This window comes from Odocoileus virginianus, unplaced genomic scaffold, assembly GCF_023699985.2.
Source record: "Odocoileus virginianus isolate 20LAN1187 ecotype Illinois unplaced genomic scaffold, Ovbor_1.2 Unplaced_Scaffold_16, whole genome shotgun sequence".
Lineage (NCBI taxonomy): Eukaryota > Metazoa > Chordata > Mammalia > Artiodactyla > Cervidae > Odocoileus > Odocoileus virginianus.
Window position 1 is genome coordinate 1,230,116 of NW_027224278.1, and position 18,288 is coordinate 1,248,403.

Below are 18,288 nucleotides of genomic sequence, written 5' to 3' on the forward strand. Positions count from 1 at the left end.
CAGCTCTCAGAGCACTGGTGTTTTTCCTGTGGTTAGCCTCCCTACCTACATCAGGGGATCGTGTGCCAAGTTCACTGCAGTCCACTCACCTCTACCACCAGACGTGGTAAGGAAAAAGTTCATTGCATGAATGGATGAACATAACACATCGATAGAGTATTAAAACTCAAGGACCTAGACCCAGTGAGGGTTCATTGCAGACCCTGCTCCACAGCACCCCTGGAGCTTCCCTCACAAGTACATCCTGAACCAGCATCGTGGCTAGACACAGGTGCAGTCAAACAAGCAGGACAGCTGACCCAGCACACCCTATCCTACCAGCCTGCTGGCTCAACTCCAGCCTGAGCTGGGTTCCCTGGACGGCTTGTCGGTGCTCACAGCACCTCTTAGGCACGGTCAGCACTCAGTAAGCAGAACTCTCCTGGGCTCTGGCCCACAGCTCCTCCTCCTGTCTAGACCCCAGGTCCCCAGGGAAGTTGACCAGACAGTCTGTTTGCCAGACTCCCTCAGGCTACTCTGGCATGTTCAGACTTCCTCCTACTCTTCAGGAAGGATTTACCTGTCACTGCCCATCCCTACCCTCCCAAGAAGTCTTCCCTAGAGCAGCTGTTATGCCTGTGTCCAGCTGGAGTGACTCCAGAGATCTCTCCAGTCAGCAGTAAATCTTCACCAAACCGAGGAGTAATTAATTGCATGCTACCTGCTAACGGTACAAAATTACAACAGCACAGTGAAAGTACCTAACTGTCTAGAACATAGGCCACAGTGGGCTCCTGGAATGCTTCCTAGGAGCCCAAGAAAAATAGGGTCTGGGGAGAAGGTTGTAAAAGCAACTTTAAAAAAATTCTGGGGAAAGGTGGAAACATTGATCTGTTTCCCCAGGGCACTCACATTTTGGAACATTTTTGTTAGGTAGTTAAAAAACAGGAAAAAGAAGTCTAGAATGGCAATGGCTAAAAGACAAGGAAGAGAAAAGCCCGTGAAAAATAGAACAAAGGAAGGTTTGAGGACCAGAGTGAGGACCTCAGGTAGAACAAACAGCACTCCTGGCTAGCCCAGTTTACATAGGGCAGGCCCAGGGGGAGGAAAAACGTAAAAAAGAGGAGCCAAAGGCTGGGGATCGCTCTCTCTCCCATGAGCTCTCTCTCTTTCTCTCTCTCTCTTCTCTTCACGTCTTTTGGGTCAGCATGCCCTCATGCCTTGAGGAGGTACTTTCCTTTTATTTTCTAAATAAAACTGAGCTATAACACTGATCTGTCTGAGAGCTATAACACGGTTTGTCTGAGAGCTGAGAGCTATAACACAGTCTGTCTGAGAGCTGTGACACACCAAGGGCTTTAACGTCCATCACTTCAAATTTTTGTTATGAGGAGACAGAACTCCCCTGACTTCCCTGGTGGCTCAGATGGTAAAGCATCTGCCTACAATGTGGGAGACCCGGGTTCAATCCCTGGGTTGGGAAGATCTCCTGGAGAAGGAAATGGCAACCCACTCCAGTATTCTTGCCTGGAAAATCCCATGGACAGAGGAACCTGGTAGGCTACAGTCCATGGGGTTGCAAAGAGTCAGACATGACTGAGTACTATCTTTTCTGACAATTTTTTATTACTAACAATAATTTACCAGACTTCCCTGGGGGTCCAGTGTTTAAGAATCCACCTTTCAATGCAGGGGATGTGGATTTGATCCCTGGTCAGAGAACTAAGATCCCACGTGCCACAGGGCACTCAAGCCTATGCTCTTCAACCAGAGAAGCTGATGTGCCACCACAAAGACCCAGCACAGCCAAAACAGAGAGAGAGAGAGAGAGAGAGAGAGAGAGAGACTCAATATTTTAAAAACATTGAGGGAACACCAATAAAGACACTACTGAACTCCTGATAAATTAGTCTATAGGCATCACAGAACCCTTCACTGCCAAGCAGAGGTTCAGGGCTTCATTTCTTCTGCTTCACACTGACCTGTCCAAGGCCCCACACAGCTAGATAAGCAGCACCATTAGGATCAGAACCCAAAGCTGTTTGATGCAAAACCTACAACCTCCACCCTTAACTCAAAGTCAACATGCCTCTCTAGTGCTCTCCACACAGCCTCCAGACCCCTTCCTCCTGGGGAGGCTCCAGAGTGGGATCGCTGTCAGTGTGAAGAGTAGCCATAGTGTAAAACTCCGAATGAGAAAACCACTCAGACACCACCAACCATTCCTTTCAACACTAGACAACAGGGTCCATAAACTACCAACAAAGGTTTTCATCCAGAGGATGAATTAATTACCTAGAGAAACGAAAGACCAGGGCTGATCTCCAAGGCCCCCTCTCTCCACTTCCCTGCTGGCAACTGAGGTATAGGAAGGTGGGTGTCGTTTGCTTAAATTGAAGGGGCCTGGGAGATGGAGGGGAGGGTCTGTTTACCATATGGGCTAAGCATATCCTGTTTATCTGCTGCTGCTGCTGGCACTGGAACCTGGAGGGAGTGAATTCTTCTACTTGCTGAATCCCTGTGCAGGGGACCTAGCCTGCCTGGGCCCCTCCTCACTGCCGCTGCTCTGAGACACTGCTAGAGGAGCTGTGGGGGTGTCTTCTGAAAAAGTGCCGGTGATCTCCTGGGCAGAGAAATCAGGGGAGCCTACATTGGCAGAGTGACCTGTTCTGGTTGAAGACTGCAGACACAGGAAAATTAGAAAACCAAGCAACTGCTAACCCATTAATTGATTTATGGAATCCAGAGCTGATTCCTTAAACATTTTTCTCAAGTTTCTTTATCTCATGAGATTGCCATTGCCTGGTCCCCAATCTCTTTTCCACTTTCTGTCTTTAGAGATCTACTGCTGACTTGAGATCATGCAAGATGTGTGCCTGCATAAGCTTGTACTGAGGGGGAGATTTTTTAAATAGCTGGGGAATGATGATGGTTAGAAAATCCATGGCCACCTCTCTGTGTCATGACACCAGCTGGTAAAGTCGGGGGACTTTCTGGGCCCTTCCTCCAGCTCTGGTGAGGGAAATGCTCGCTCCCATGAGCTGGGCATGGATGGCTGGTGGAGCAGGTAGTGCCCTCCCATCCAGGCACCATGGCCACTTCCACTCAGACATTCAGCACTTCTGGCCTCTGGTCTCTCCACCTGCCTCGCATGGAGGAGGCTCTGGGCCCTAAGGTGTTGGGGTCAAAGCCCCAGAACTGAAGGACAGAGGCACAGACTTCAACGTCTGGGGACTCTTCTGGAAGCCCTCAGACGGCCCCCTGTGCTCCTGGGCCAATGGAAGGTTTGCCAGACCCTTCAGAGAGCACAGAACACTATGCCTTGGTGGCCATGCAGGTCAAAAGGATGAAAGCCCGAAATGAGAACCAGTCCTGAGTGGTCACAGCTGAGATTTGCAGAAGACCAGGTGGGGCAGGGGGTCTCGCCACCTGCTGTGATGTCCAGCTACTTTGCACTCAGGCTGAGCCATGCAAGTCTCTTTCTATGTGCTCAAGCTTTATATAAGTAATTTTGTTTCATTGAAACATTTAACTGAGACTGGAAAATCATCATTAAGGTGACATAAAGCTGAAGGAGGAATTGAAAACTATGTAAAATACACCTTTAGGCTGCTGAGGACATGGCCTTCTGGGGTAAAGGGCCTTTATTGATTCTGACTCTGATGTTGTAGGACAGGGAAAAGGAACTCATTACTCCCACACTGCAATCTCCCAAGCAGAGGATGTTAAAACAGATGAGGCTCAGGCAGAGATGCTGAGTGTGTGTGAGAGAGGAGAGTTCAGTTCAGTTGCTCAATCATGTCTGACTCTTTGAGACCCCATGAACCACAGCACGCCAGGCCTCCCTGTCCATCACCAACTTCTGGAGTTTACTCAAACTCATGTCCATTGAGTCGGTGATGCCATCCAACCATCTCACCCTCTTTCCTCCTGCCCTAAATCTTTCCCAGCATCAGGGTCTTTTCAAATGAGTCAGCTCTTTGCATCAGGTAGCCAAAGTATTGGAGTTTCAGCTTCAACATCAGTCCTTCCAATGAAAACCTAGGACTGATCTTCTTTAGGATGGACTGGATGGATTTCCTTGCAGTCCAAGGGACTCACAAGAGTCTTCTCCAACACCACAGTTCAAAAGCATCAATTCTTTGTTGCTCAGCTTTCTTTATAGTCCAACTCTCACATCCATACATGGCTATTGGAAAAACCATAGCCTTGACTAGACGGACCTTTGTGGACAAAGTAATGTCTCTGCCTTTTAACATGCTGTCTAGGTTGATCATAAGTTTCCTTCCAAGGACTAAGCATCTTTTAGTTTCATGGCTGTAGTCACCATCTGCAGTGACTTTGGAGCCCAAAAAAATAAAGTCAGCCACTGTTTCCACTGTTTCCCCATCTATTTCCCATGAAGTGATGGGACCAGATGCCATGATCTTTGTTTTCTGAATGTTGAGCTTTAAGTCAACTTTTTCACTCTCTTTCACTTTCATCAAGAGGTTCTTCAGTTCTTCTTCACTTTCTGCCATAAGGGTGGTGTCATCTGCATATCTGAGGTTATTGATATTTCTCCCAGAAATCTTGATTCCAGCTTGTGTTTCTTCCAGCCCAGCATTTCTCATGATGTACTCTGCATATAAGTTAAATAAGCAGGGTGACAATATACAGCCTTGATGTACTCCTTTTTCTATTTGGAACCAGTCTGTTGTTCCATGTCCAGTTCTAACTGTTGCTTCCTGACCTGCATACAGGTTTCTCAAGAGGCAGATCAGGTAGTCTGGTGCTCCCATCTCTTTCAAAATTTTCCAAAGTTTGTTGTGATCCACACAGTCAAAGGCTTTGGCATAGTCAATAAAGCAGAAATAGATGTTTTTCTGGAACTCTCTTTTTCGATGATCCAGCGGATGTTGGTAATTTGATCTCTGGTTCCTCTGCCTTTTCTAAAACCAGCTTGAACATTTGGAAGTTCATGGTTCATGTATTGCTGAAGCCTGGCTTGGAGAATTTTGAGCATTACTTTACTAGTGTGTGAGATGAGTGCAATTGTGTGGTAGTTTGAGCATTCTTTGGCATTGCCTTTCTTAGGGACTGGAATGAAAACTGACCTTTTCCAGTCCTGTGGCCACTGCTGAGTTTTCCAAATTTGCTGACATATTGAGTGCAGCACTTTCACAGCATCATCTTTTAGGATTTGAAATAGCTCAACTGGAATTCCATCACCTCCACTAGCTTTGTTTGTAGTGATGCTTCCTAAGGCCCACTTGACTTCACATTCCAGGATGTCTGACTCTAGGTGAGTGATCACACCATCATGATTTTCTTAGAGGAGAGAGACAGAGACAAAGAGAAAATCTCAGAGATAGACAAAATGAAGCAGAGACAGAGACTTTCAGTTCAGTTCAGTTGCTTAGTCATGTCCAACTCTGCAGCCCCATGGACTGCAGCACTCCAGGCTTCCCTGTCCATCACCAGTTCCCAGAGCTTGTTCAAACTCATGAGAGAGAGAGAGAGAGAGAGAGAGAGAGAGAGAGAGAGAGAGACTTTACTAAAAGAAAAAAAAAAAGAGGTTTAACAAAAGTTGCAGGAGTTCCCTTGCCCTCAGTATGTTTGACTCCTTTCGGCATGGCTGGAGTCCTGAAACACTGCCCTTCGTGTGAGGCAGTGACAAGGGGAGCCTCTGGGGTGCTTTTATGGGACAGACAGGTTTGCAGGTTGTCATCACAGGGCCATCAGGAGCCTTGGGCATCCATCCCACAGGAGCAGCTTCTTGACAGTTTCCTCCTCAATAGTCTCCAGCCACTGGAAATGCATTTGTTGCCTTTTTCCCCTGGAATGAGAAAAGGAAGACGGGAGAATTGAGGCAATCTATCAGTGTTTGGAGAAGCTGCAAATTAGCAGCCAGCAAGGTTATAACGAACATCTGAGCCATCGTGACCTTGGAATAAAAATCAAACCCATACTCCTGCCTGTCTCAGAGCTAAGTATGTGGTGAGGGTGAGGGGGGTGGAGGTGGGGGGTGTTGGACGCTGCCCCCTGGTGGCCAGCGAAGGCACGTCGGGTCCGCTGTCCTTGGGCTCCGGTGCTGAATTGTGGGAGTTGTCAGACCACTGGGATGGTGATGAGGTGTGTGCAGTGAGTAATATGCAAGTCACACGGCGCTGATTAACCAGGGAGGCTGTGGGCAGCAAGGGAAAAGCTCCTTCTGCCTCCCGGCTTGACGTTCACTGATTTCTTCTTTAACTCTCCATTTAATTCTGCTTTCAGCACCTCGGATTAAACATTTAATGGCAGGAAAGAGGCTGCTGATGCAGGCGGGAATAAATAAGATGGCCTGTATTTAGAACGAGAACATTTATTTCTGAGTGCAGATCTATCAGGCATGTTACTTATGTCTTGCAATTTTCCAGGATCCAGATTTCTCCAGACCCTTTGATTTTTCCAAGTCGACACAGCAGTGAGGGTGTTTCAGGAGTCATCCCAAACCCTTTCTTAACTGACTGCACTATTTTGATCTGCTTCTTGTTATTTAATCCAGAGGTGACAGTTGTAATGCTGACACAACTGAGGCAGATGGAGCCTTCAAGGCAGAGACAGCTCGAGCTGCTGGATAGTGTGAGGTGGACAGGAGAGATGGGCCGGAGGCTCAGGCCCTGGTTGGCCAGGTGCCTGTGGCGTTGGGACGAGCTGTGGAACAGGAATCAGGACCAGAGCCAGCACCACCCTCGGCCCTTCTGTGAGCCTTCAAAACAGCTCAGTCTCCTTCTCATGGCAGTGCCCACTCCACACACTCCAAGACAAGAATCCATTCAAAGCTCTGGCAGGCCCTTTGGGTGAGCCGCCCCTGCCTGTGGGTCTTAGCTTTCTCCTCCGTGAAGTGGAGTCACAGAAGCATGGTTGCAAACTTGGCAGTAGGGTGGTCACAGTGAGCGTTAGGTTCCTGGTAGGACAGACAACATACCTGCCCTGCCCATTCCATCATGTATGGCTCAGCACACACAGGCCCATTAGTCCCAGAGCCCGGGTTCTGGCTGGTTGTGAATGTAGTCCTTTGTGCAGCATTCATCAAGGCAAGAAGCCACAGCTGGACTGGGAGAAGATGAGCTCAGACTCACATAAGCATGGCCGTGATACACAGGGAACGTTAGGCGGGTTAGAACCTGTGGGAGACCAGGGCAACGTGTGGAGCTAGGACCTGCTCTTCATGGGAAGGCACTCCCCTCCAGGTTCCAAGGGCACAATGTGAGAAAGGCACCTGAAGGCAACCCACTCTGTAGGGTTGGGAAGCCCGAGGCCCTGTCTCTCAACTGGGAGAGAAGCCCCCAGGAGAAAGGGGAGCCCCGTGTATGCAGTAAGGATGCAGCCCCAATGGATTCTGCCTTCTCTTCAAGTCATTTGACAGCCTGTCCAGTTGGGGGCTTTTTGACAAAAATCTCTCCTGTGTGAGATCCTCCCAGACCCAGAAGTACTAGCACACTCTTCTCAGGCTTCTGGAAACTTCTCCCCATGGTCATTTTATTCCCAGAGAGACTGGCAGTCCCTTGCTTTGGATCACACTTGGCCAAAGAGGATTAGAGAAAACAGAGCAGAATTCACTTGATTTTTGACTTCCGTATGCTGTTTGGGTTTTGGCAAAGGGAGAATTAACTCATGGTGACTTGCTTTTCACTCTGAAGAGAAGTTGACATATTTTGCTGGGCACTGAGCAAGCTTGAGAAGATTCATTCGAAGAATTTCTGACCCTACAAAACAGGACTAGAATATACCATATCTCAGGAACGTGCTCCATTGGAGGATAGGGTGTCCCTTGGGAGCGCTTCTCTGACTCAGGGGGAAGTGCCTCGTCACTGGAGTTCTGTCTCCTGCCCCCGATTATTCCCAGGGCCCATGGGACCTCGCACTTCCTGCTGCATTTAGAGCTATGCAGGAGATTAGCCAGGGATGAGCACGCTGGAAGAAGGCAATGGGCGGGGTACCCTGGAGCCATCACCACCTCACCTGGAGCAGGTGCTTATTGTCCGCATCACCCGCCTGGCCCAGGGGCCCAGGGGAGGCAGATGCTGACCTCAGCCCACGGAAGAGCTGTTCTTTAACTGGCCTTGAGTCACTTCATCTCCATTTGCCTTCTGGGGCTGTCTGCCTTACATCATGGATATTTGCATTCCACCCCATCAGTTGGCCCTAAAATCACAGGCTCTCCAAAGGCTGCAGCCCTGCAGTTGTTGAGGTGGAGCCGACCATCCAGTGAGATGGGCGTCGTAGGAAGACTGCCTCCCCTAGTTAGCTGCTACATGAGCTGGAGCAAATTATCCCCATGCAGGAGCCTCAGCTGCCTCCTCTGGGAGGTAACTGCAGCAAAGATCAGGGTAAGCATGCAGCGCCAGCTCCCAGGCACAGATCAGGCTCCGACTAAGGTGTGGCTGTTGGTACTTGTCCCCTGGCTCCCAGAAAACACCATACCTGTAACAAAGACAAGGGTTTCCATTTCACCTCTCTGACACGAGGTGTCCAAGACCCTCCTGGAAGCAGGCCCGTTTGCATGGCCACCATGGAAGGGGCCAGGATGCTCAAGGCCCAGGGGTGGGGGACAGGGGGCAGCTGTCACCCTGGTGATGTCTGCACACCCTGTGGGGCATCGTCATGGCTGCAGACAGTGCTGATGCTGGCGCTTGGCTCTGGTCGGTGCTGCCTGACACCCCTCATCATCAGTCCAGTGTCACGATGAGAGTGACCTGGCAGGGGGCCCTCAACTGACGGTCGTTTGCTGGCTTAAGGGGTCTTCTGTGAAGGGGAGGCACCTGGAACCCAAAGCCCCCTCCTTCCACTTTCTGGAGGTGTCAGCAGGTGTGAAAAGCCATGGAAGTGGGTCCTGGGGGAGCCCATGAATCAAATGAAGCACAGGCAGTTTGGAGTCCCTCAGGGCAGGCACAGCCCAGAGCCCCCTCCTCATCTCCTCAGTGTCCCCTCCTGTCCCTGCCCACACCATGCTTCTTGTGGCCAGGGCCTGGAGAAAACTGTCCCCAACATTCTCAACAGTGAGCGTCCCCTGGAGCCATTGTGCCTGGGGGCGGGGAGGGACCCCAGGCTGGGGCACACTCTCCCTCCTCATGTGGCTCACAGTAGGCCCACGCTGAGCTCTCCAGTCTCCCAGGTGAGGAGTGGGGAGCAGGACCTGAAGGGCTTTGTCCAGGCCTGCTGGCCAGTGCCCTGGGTGGGTGGACCCATTTCCATGACTCCCAGCCTCAGGATGGCTCTGAGCAGCTTTAGGTCAAGGCCAAACGTGGTCCTGGGACATCCTGTGGGTGAGATAGGGTGGGGACAGGGGCAGGCTTGCACTGTGGCTCTGCCATCTCCTGTCCATCCTGAAGGCATTGCCGTGGCACCTGCAACTGGACCCATGGTGACCGTACCTGTGATGACTATACCCGTGGTGACAGTACCTGTGATGTCTGTATCCTCAGTGACCCTACGTGTGATGACTGTACCCGTGGTAACCCTGCCTGTGATATCTGTACCCATGGTGGCCCTACCTGTGATATCTATAGCCACAGTGACCATACCTGTGATGTCTGTTCCCGTGGTGACCCTACCTGTGATGTTTGTAGCCATGGTGACCATACCTGTGTTGTGTGTACTCATGGTGACCCTACCTGTGTTGTGTGTACTCATGGTGACCCTACCTGGGATGTCTGTACCCGTACTGACCCTACCTGGGATGTTTGTACCCATGGTGAGCCTACCTGTGATGTCTGTAGCCATGGTGATTGTAACTGTGATGTCTATAGCCATGGTGACCAGGATTCTCCTCCCCTCAATCACACTGAACCCCTGAGCTATGTCTCCAGAGTCAGGATCTATTTGTACAAGTCAAAAGGCAGACTCTTGTTCTTTGAATAGTAGAACCAAGAATATTTAATAATTCAATGCAGTTGGGTATAGAAACTGTTCTGAGTGCTGTTTATAATTCACAGTTAATTAACCTTCCTCTTCAAAAAGAAATACAAAAGCTTGAGATCTAATTTCTCAATACACATTGTTTTTGGTATCCATTATTTTTAAAATATTTTTCAACTGATATTAAGAAATAATTATTGATTTGCATTTCTCTGATAATGAGTGATGTTGAGCATCTTTTCATGTGTTTTTTTGCCATCTGTATGTCTTCCTTGGAGAAATGTCTGTTTAGTTCTTTGGCCCATTATCACCAGCCCAGGTTGGATGCATGAGACAAGTGCTCGGGCCTGGTGCACTGGGAAGACCCAGAGGGATCGGGTGGAGAGGGAAGTGGGAGGGGGGACGGGGATGGGGAATACATGTAAATCCATGGCTAATTCATTTCAATGTATAACAAAAACCACTGCAATATTGTAAAGTAATTAGCCTCCAACTAATAAAAATAAATGGAAAAAAAAAGAAATAATTATGCAAACTATCTCAGACTGATTAAGGTGACTGTTGCTCTGTTCAGATTTTCTTTGAAAATATGTATTATAATGAGCTTTCGTGCAGTGTATCCTACAAGAAAACATTCCTGTCATCTAATTTTAAAGCTAAAGCCAGTGTACAGAAGAAATGTTACATATAATTTTAAGGCAATCATTTTGCTTTGTGATGAAAAATTCTAACTTTCAGAAGAGGACACAATAGAGTCAGCAATTTTAAGAAACCCTCCATAAATAAAAACAGTTTTGGTTGTAGCAGTTGATAGCTAAGTAACTGTCCAACTAAAATTCCAATTTCAGAATCTCACTCATTTTTAACTTCCTTGTGAATATTATTAACAAGATGATCAGCTTCAGCAAAATATCAGGAAGAAAAATAAAACTGTCTAAAAGAACTAAAAATCATTGTAGAGTGATAACATTCTACCTCAACCAATCACTATTATAGATTATAAAGTTAATATCAAAGAGTATTAGGGCTGAACATTCTCTTTTAAATGGAACAGTTTTAGGAGCTGAACTTAAAACCATTTTTGGTCAGCACCAGGGCACAGATGGCAGACTGTCTGCAGGGCTGCCTGCCTGCCTGGCAGGTGGAGTAGCACCGGGTTGGCGGAGGTCTGAGGTCTGCCCAAAGTCCCCACTGGTCCAGCTCATTCATTTCATCTTCAGTGGCTCAGACAGTGTCCGAAATGTCCAATTCTTTGCGACCCCATAGACTGTAGCCCACCAGGATCCTCTGTATACAGGATTTTCCGGGCAAGAATACTGGAGTGGGTTGCCATTTCCTCCTCCAGAGGATCTTCCCAACCCAGGGATCTAACTCGCATCCCTTGCATCTCTGGCATTGGCAGGCAGGCTCTTTACCACTGGCGCCACCTGGGAAGCCTGACCAGTGGTTCAGACACCATCCAAAACCACAGGTGGTGGAGAGATGGAGCAGAAGGAGATGGAAAGGTGCCAGAGAAGATGTCGTGCCATCTCTCTCAGGGCTTACCACAGACATGCTCTTCTCAGGGCCTTGTTCTGTGATGTGGGCCAGTTACTTACACTTTTATCTCTTTAATTTCCTTAAGAGAAAAGTAAAGATAGTAATACCTACTTGGAGTGGTTGTTTGGAGGAGTAAATGAACACTTACTGAAACACACACATGTGCACATACACACATGCACACACACATGCACACATGCACTTGCATAGACACATGCAGGCACACATGCACAAACATGTGTGCACATATGCACACACATGCTTGCACATACACAATACACACATGCACATGTGCACACACATGCACACACACGTGAATGTAGGGCCTATACATTTTGATGGGAAGAAGGAAACAAGGATGATTGACCCAGGCCGGGGGTTAAGGGTCACAATGAAGTGCTTTCTGCGTCGGGGCTGCCAGATGAGGTAACCTTTGCTTTCCTCTCCATTTTGCCTGGATCAGCCCTGCCTTCCTAGCTTACTATCCTCACCAAGATCTTGTTAATTACAAAAAAAAAAGAGAAGTGGGGAGGACTTGCAAGGGGGGTGGTCTGAGGGTTGTTTTGTGGCAGGCAGGGTCAGTTTTGCAGGCGCTTTGCAAAATGAACACTGGAAAATCAGCCACCCTTCTTGCCCTGAGTGTCCAGTGTGTCTGCTGTGCTTGCTGTTCCCAGTGGGGCAGAGACAATCTGCCAGGGCCTCCGGGAGGCATGAGCTGTTTGCTTTTTCTGTCCTCCAGTTACCAGGAGCAACAGCGAGGGTGTTTGATAGTGAGGGTTCCCTGATGACTTAGTGGTTCTGTCCCCAGGTGCCCAGGCTTGCTAGGCACGAGGCCAGACCACAGTGGCCCACGGTTGGCGGCCACATCAATCTGATCCAAGCTCATCTTCCATCTGAGCCTCTTCTGCTCCCTCAGTGGGTCCCTGACTCCAACGGCCCAGGCTGACACGTGTTCCGTGATCAAAATAGATGTTGTGGCTAGTGCATTTATGTATAAGAACTAATATCACCCTCACAACAACCCATGAGGTAGAGATGGATTTTGCAGATGAGAAAACTGAGGCAGGGACTTCCCTGAGGTCACACAGTCGGTGACTGACCCTGGAGAGTCTGGCTCAGGTATCCCTCCCCATGAACATCACACGTCTGTAGGGCAGGATGTGTGCTGTGCACATGACTCCCTCCAGGTCGCTCTCCAGGATGCCGTCTAGGGTGGGCAGGGTCGCTCTCTCATCCCCACCTCTGTCCGGTGGTCAGTCCTGTGTGATAACTGACTCAGCCCACCTGCTGTGCTTTCAACATCATAGCAGAGAACGAGGTCTGGTACCTCAGGCAGCCCTGTCCTCCCCACCCACCTCTGGTCCCACCAAGGATTGGAGGCAGCCTTTCCCCATCCATGAATCCCAGTGACAGGGAAGGTGACCACCCTGCTGGGATGCCCCTGGTGTCAGCAGAAGGCCCTGCCTAGTTCACACAGGCTCCCCTTTCTCTCCTGCATCCATGCCCTCCACACCCAAAGACAGTGCGCAGCTAACACTGGACTGACAGGCCTTTGTTTCTTGGGATCTTGAATGATTTTTTTTTTTTTTGGTAGCACAGAGTCCTCATTGCTGCTCCACAGGCTCCTCTCAGGTCGCAGTGCTCCAGCTTCTTGAGTTGCAAACCATGGGCTCTTGGGCACGTGGGCTTCAGTAGTTGCGGCTCACAGACTCCAGAATGTAGGCTAGCTAGTTTCAGTGCATGACTCAGTTGCTCTGTTGGAACGTGGAATATTCCTGGACTAGGGGTCAAACCCATGTCCCCTGCACTGGCATGCAGATTCTTAACCACTGGAGCACCAGGGAAGTCCCTTGAATGAGTTTTAAATGCAGGCCAAGATCCTGCAGCAAGAGCCTCTCCTTCCTTTGGCCGCCTGCCCTGAAGCTGAGGGAGACCAGACGCTTGTGTTCAGGCCGTGTTTTTCCTGGTCCCTGGTGTGGTATCCCCTCTTGTGTGAGATCCTCAAGGCAAAAGCCAACTTCCCAAGCCTCTTCTGCCCCCAGAGCATGCACCCCAGTGCCTGAGTAGCTGGTGCTCAGGGTGGTCTCCAGGGAAAGGTCCTGGGCACGCAAGCAAGAACGTCAACCTTGAACAAGGGTCCGTGACCCCACTCGCTGATGCCAGGACATTGGGAGCTGTGGAGTTCACTGGAGGCCATGTGTCATTTGAAGGCCGCCTCCAGGTCCTCCAGGTCCTCTGTGGGCGGATCAGTGGGAAGGTCAGGAAATGCTCAGAGAGGCCGGGAGCCCAGGAGGAAGAGCCTGAACATCTGTCCTCCCCGGTCACCTGCTGTGCTGTCTGCCTCCTGCCACCTCCTGAGTATGCCCACTGTGGCCAGGCTGGTCCAAATTCACCATTTTCTGGTGGATGCAGCTGTGGCAACCCTCTGCTTGTGGCTGGTGGGTACCTTGCCAGGAACTCAGGAAACAGGACAGTGTTGGCCCTGGTGGTGGATGTCCTAGAACCTGCTCAAAGCAAGCTGGTCCACATCTAACTCAGGGAGTGGGAGCAGACTGTGGTGCAACGTCAGGGTGTCTGTGAACCCACGCTCACGACTCCTCATATGTGGGACCAAACAAACGATGTGTCAATGTACACTTAATGTTGGTGCAGTCTGTGCAGATGCTATTGTGATTAATGAAACACGAATTATTTTAGAAGTCATGTTAGCTGCTCAGTAGTGTCTGACTGCACTCCATGGACTGTAGCCCACCAGGCTCCTCTGTCCATGGGGTTCTTCAGGCAAGAATACTGGAGTGGGTTGCTGTTCCCTCTTCCAGTGGATCTTCTCAACCCCAGGATCAAACCCTGGTCTCCCGCATTGCAGGCAGATTCTTTACTGTCTATGCCAAAACCCATGGACTATTTCAAGCTAAATTAAAATGTGGTGTCCGCAGTGTTTTCTTTTAAGAAGTGGTGCTTGTACACAAAAAGGTTGAGAAAAAGTGATGTCAGCACCCCCTGGTTTCGCAAGTGAGGAGGAGAAGCCCCGACGGGAGTGGGGGTACCAGAGCTGGGTCAAGGTCTCCCCAAGGTAGCTCATGGCCTATTTTCCTGGGGGATGCTATTTTTGTGTAGGCTTTTCTGCAAAAGTCACTTTTCTTTCTACTAGGACATGTCTTAATTTTTGTGGGGCTTTGTGGGTCCCATCGCTTACGTGATTTGGGGAACTCCCTTTGGAAATAAAGACTCCGATACTGAACGTAAGACTTGGCCTCAGGAGGGGCCCTGGGATCCTCTCCTCTTCAGGCCTCCATCACCCATGGACTCATCTTCCCTTGAGTCCTCCAGCCGTAGCCTCCTCCCCACAGAAAGTGCAGCCTCCAGCTCAGGGCTCCCTTGTCTTGGAGTGTGTTTCATCATCACTCAATGATCTTCCTGATGAGGACCCACTTGTGTCTTTAAGTCTCATCAGCGGGGATGGAGAGCAAAGGTGGGATGAGGAGTGGGAGTCAGGGAGGGTTTTCTCCTACAAATGAGGCCCACGGCTTGCAGGCGTGGGACCTCTGACCCCAAGGCTGGGCACAGGACTGTGCAGAGACCAGAGACTGGCTGGCCCTGCTCGCCACCTCCCCCAGACCTCTAGAAGTCCAGCTTTTGGCAGCATCTCCTGCCTTCCTAACTCGTTTGAGTCATGGCAAGGACTCCCTACTTCAAAACTGAACTTGGATCCAGACTGTTGGCACTGATCTAAAGTGCTTCCCCAGGGGTCTGTGTCAGAAAGTGTGGTTCCTGTTCTTGGGCTGTCGTAGGACCATGAGCCCGGAGCTTTGGAACTCACAGATGCAGAAGGCCTCCTCTGAGCCTCCTGCTTTAAGCAATGGTCGAACAACTTCTGCGACAATTCTGCACTCAGGAATGTCTTATCTTATGCCTTTGGAAGCTGTGTGTGACATCACATTGTGTCTCTAAGAAAACAGAAGCTGCCCCCAAAATACCACGTTCCCAGGGAGTCCACGGTGTGGCTGGCCCACCCCGGCACTGAGCTAGGGCCCCAGACACCTGGAAGTCAGTGCTGTGTAGAAATGGCAGATGACTGGGTTGAAAGCAGGAGGACAAGGATTATTAATCTGGCCGGGCCAGCTTCAGGCTGTCTGTGACCCCTGACTGTCCAGAAATGCAGAGATGAGGTGAGCTGCACAGCTCTTAGATGTGTGTGTGCCTGGCCTGGTTTATAGTCGAGGCTTCCCTGATAGCTCAGTCAGTAAAGAAGCCACCTACAATGCCGGAGACCCTGGTTTGATTCCTGGGTTGGGAAGATCCACTGGAGAAGGGATAGTCTACCCACTCCAGCATCCTGGGGCTTCCCTTGTGGTTCAGATGGTAAAGAATCCGCCCACAGTGCGGGAGACCTGAGTTCGATCCCTGGGTTGGAAAGATCCCCTGGAGAAGGGAAAGGCTACCCACTTCAGTATTCTGGCCTGGAGAATTCCATGGGCTGTATAGTCCATGGGTCGCAAAGAGCTGGACACGACTGAGCGACTTTCGCTTTCACTTTTGCCTCATGCCCCTGATACTGAGTGAGGGTATCAGGCTGCCAGAACCAGCCCTGCAGGAGCCCGTGCAGTGGAAGAATCCTGGAAGGACATGGCAGCAAGTTTGCCAAGCATGCTGAAGGCTCTCATTTCCCTTCCACTTTGTGCCTTCAGGCCCTTTGGGTGATGTCTCATGTCTGCCTCAGGGGTTCTTTTCAGCCAGACTCAGTTGCTTGTGACCTGTCAGCCTGGGGAAGACTAGCTGCAACATCAGGGAGGCAGCAGGACCGCCTAAGTTCCTGGCCTCTGGGTACCCACCAGGACCCTACCCACTGCCCTCCTCCACAACCATCCACGTCCGCATGACCCTCTATCATCTCTGTGGATCCTCACCACCCAGCATTCACACCTGGTGCAGACCCCGCTCCCGGGGGATGGCAGGTCTGGTCTCCACTCACATGTAGAAATAAACATCTCTCTTCCCTCTTAAAGCACTGTCAGAAGACAGGTGGGGGGGGTGTCCTTTTCTGGGTGTGGGTCTTTTGCAGACATCCAAATTGGCTGGTGCTCTGTCTTCTTCTTGTGAGTAATGTTGACCTACAGCTCAGACCCAGTGGGCTTGTCTGACGTTTTCCTGAAGAACTTTGTGACTTCTCTGGACCTCCTAGGTCCATCCTGTGGTGTTTGTCACCTGCGTGGTCCATGGTGTCACCTTGTGTCTCCAGCCAGCAGAACAGAAAGGAGGTGGCCACGCCAGGTGCCATCAGTGGTTAAAGAACCCACCTGCCAATGCAGATACATGATTTCAATCCCTGAGTAGGAAAGATCTCCTGAAGGAGGGCTAGGCATCCCACAACAGTATTCTTGCCTGGGAAATACCATGGACAGAGGAGCCTGGTGGTCTGTGGTCCAGAGGGTTGCAAAGACTCGGACACGACTGAAGCAACTTAGTATGCACAGTTACTGAGATCTTCTGTCTTGGCCCATGGCCGAGAGTTCTCCCATCACCCCCAAGTCCATGGGAGGCTGAGAAGGGTCTGTCTTCTTTTTTTTTTTTTTTCCATTTATTTTTATTAGTTGGAGGCTTAATTACTTTACAACATTGCAGTGGTTTTTGTCATACATTGAAATGAATTAGCCATGGATTTACATGTATTCCCCATCCCGGTCCCCCCTCCTACCTCCCTCTCCACCCGATCCCTCTGGGTCTTCCCAGTGCACCAGGCCCGAGCACTTGTCTCATGCATCCAACCTGGGCTGGTTATCTGTTTCACCCTAGATAATATACATGTTTCGATGCTGTTCTCTTGAAACATCCCACCCTCGCCTTCTCCCACAGAGTCCACAAGTCTGTTCTATACATCTGAGTCTCTTTTTCTGTTTTGCATATAGGGTTATCGTTACCATCTTTCTAAATTCCGTATATATGTGTTAGTATATGGTAATGGTCTTTATCTTTCTGGCTTACTTCACTCTGTATAATGGGCTCCAGTTTCATCCATCTCATTAGAACTGATTCAAATGAATTCTTTTTAATGGCTGAGTAATATTCCATGATGTATATGTACCACAGCTTCCTCATCCATTCGTCTGCTGATGGGCATCTGGGTTGCTTCCATGTCCTGGCTATTATAAACAGTGCTGTGATGAACATTGGGGTGCACGTGTCTCTTTCAGATCTGGTTTCCTTGGTGTGTATGCCCAGAAGTGGGATTGCTGGGTCATATGGAAGTTCTATTTCCAGCTTTTTAAGAAATCTCCACACTGTTTTCCATAGTGGCTGTACTAATTTGCATTCCCACCAACAGTGTAAGAGGGTTCCCTTTTCTCCACACCCTCTCCAGCATTTATTGCTTGTAGACTTTTGGATAGCAGCCATCCTGACTGGTGTGTAATGGTACCTCATTGTGGTTTTGATTTGCATTTCTCTGATAATGAGTGATGTTGAGCATCTTTTCATGTGTTTGTTAGCCATCTGTATGTCTTCCTTGGAGAAATGTCTGTTGAGTTCTTTGGCCCATTGTTTGATTGGGTCATTTATTTTTCTGGAGTTGAGCTGGAGGAGTTGCTTGTATATTTTTGAGATTAATCCTTTGTCTGTTGCTTCGTTTGCTATTATTTTCTCCCAATCTGAGGGCTGTCTTTTCACCTTGCTTATAGTTTCCTTTGTTGTGCAAAAGCTTTTAAGTTTCATTAGGTCCCATTTATTTATTTTTGCTTTTGTTTCTAAAATTCTGGGATGTGGGTCATAGGGTCTGTCTTCTTAAAGGTCATGTGCCTAGCCTTGATTCACCACCTCTTTTCCTCAAAGAAGGGATGGGATATTGGGGAACAGCTAGCATTCCACCTCCCCGAGAGCCTTCTCTAATTTCCT

The 18,288-nt window shown here is 49.5% G+C and overlaps 1 pseudogene; it reads right to left on the reverse strand.

Moving 5' to 3' along the window:
* LOC139033549 (melanoma-associated antigen 1-like) overlaps window positions 1-18,288 on the reverse strand; it is a 149,894-nt pseudogene that overhangs the window by 60,105 nt on the left and 71,501 nt on the right.